Genomic DNA, 1,438 nt, shown 5'->3' with positions numbered 1-1,438 from the left:
AGTCACCACGTGACTGTTTGCCGTGCAATTTGTGGTCGGCATACCCCCTTGAATCGTCTTGAGAAGGCTTGAGGGCTTCAACGTGCGCTGATAACGCGCAAACGACAGCTGGATCCGGACCTAATTCAAAGCCATGCCCGTCTATCACGCGATGCAGCACCTCGGCTGTTCTGCTTTGTGGTGACAGAGAGGGAAAATACAATCAGAGGCCCAGTCAGCTCGTGCTATGAACGAAAATGCGCACTGGTCGCCCTTGTGCCTCTCGTTCCTTTGTTAAAAAACGTTCCCGAGAGCGGTATGCAATCTCATGCGTGGAAGTCGACTGGGTGTGGGACTCTTGAATTCTTGTTCTGTCTACCGCCTCGAGCTTCATTCGCCCGCCCCCAGGTTTTTACCCGTGATGCATTGCCAAGAAAACCAAAAATCGACTGCCACGCCATTCTCTGTCATCGACAAAGCATGGCGTACACGGTGTCTCGCGCGACATTCCATGTGAAATCGTGTTTCGTGGAAGGAAGTAAATTATTGGCAAGGATATGAAGGCTTGGCTGCTTTTTTTCGCCTTGCCGGGTAGCTTTCCACCACGCGACAACGTCAAAATTGACATGCAAACCCTCTCTTTTTTCGCTGTGCCCGTCAACATCACGTCTTTCGTAACAGTTGAGTCTATAGTACATAGCTAATATGTTTTGAAGTAAAGGGAAAGGTTTTCCTTCTTCAAGATGATCAAGCTACTTCGATAGATGTCATGTTGCTCACGAGAAGGAATGAATTTGACTTAATAGATGCTGCATAAAACAACACATAGTGACAATGTTTATTCCCCCTCAAATTCTAGACCAGTTCTATGTTCTTGCGGGAGTGCAACGCGAACACTGCTTCACCTTTCAAAAGAGGAAGTCGCCCGCGAATTACTTTGGAGAGTGTTGACTGGGAGAAAGAGGGTGGCTAGGGGGGGCTAAAAGATGCTAAGACAGAATAAAACAAGAACGGAAAAGTCTCGAGAATACAAATTCAAAGAAAAACACGCTCGGCAGGTCGAGCCCTTGCAGAGCAATCTTTGACAAGGTCTCGAGTGGGAGGCGCCCCTAGTACCTTTTCTTCTATGCCGACAACCGAACCACACTCGTGGATCGACCCAAGCCCTGCCGGGAAAAAGGCGTCGTGCCTTTTTCCTCACACTCGGCGGGGACAAAATCTGCGTCGCACGAAATCCCCGCCTCAAAACGGAGAGAGCTTGACGAGCGTGCCCTGACGGCTGGCTACCCACAGGCACGGCCGTTTCCCTTTCGTTTCCATACCCGGACTTTCCATGGTCGCCATTTGGGAGACATCTGCGTCCAATTGGCCACGGCTGATCGGCTTGGCAGAGAGCGTTTCGTAGACAGAGAGGCGTCGGGACTTCTCACCCGTGATCAGGACGTACCTGGCGGGGGGG

This window comes from Nannochloropsis gaditana, assembly GCF_000240725.1.
Source record: "Nannochloropsis gaditana CCMP526 unplaced genomic scaffold scaffold646, whole genome shotgun sequence".
NCBI lineage: Eukaryota > Eustigmatophyceae > Eustigmatales > Monodopsidaceae > Microchloropsis > Microchloropsis gaditana.
This window is presented reverse-complemented; position numbering follows the sequence as displayed.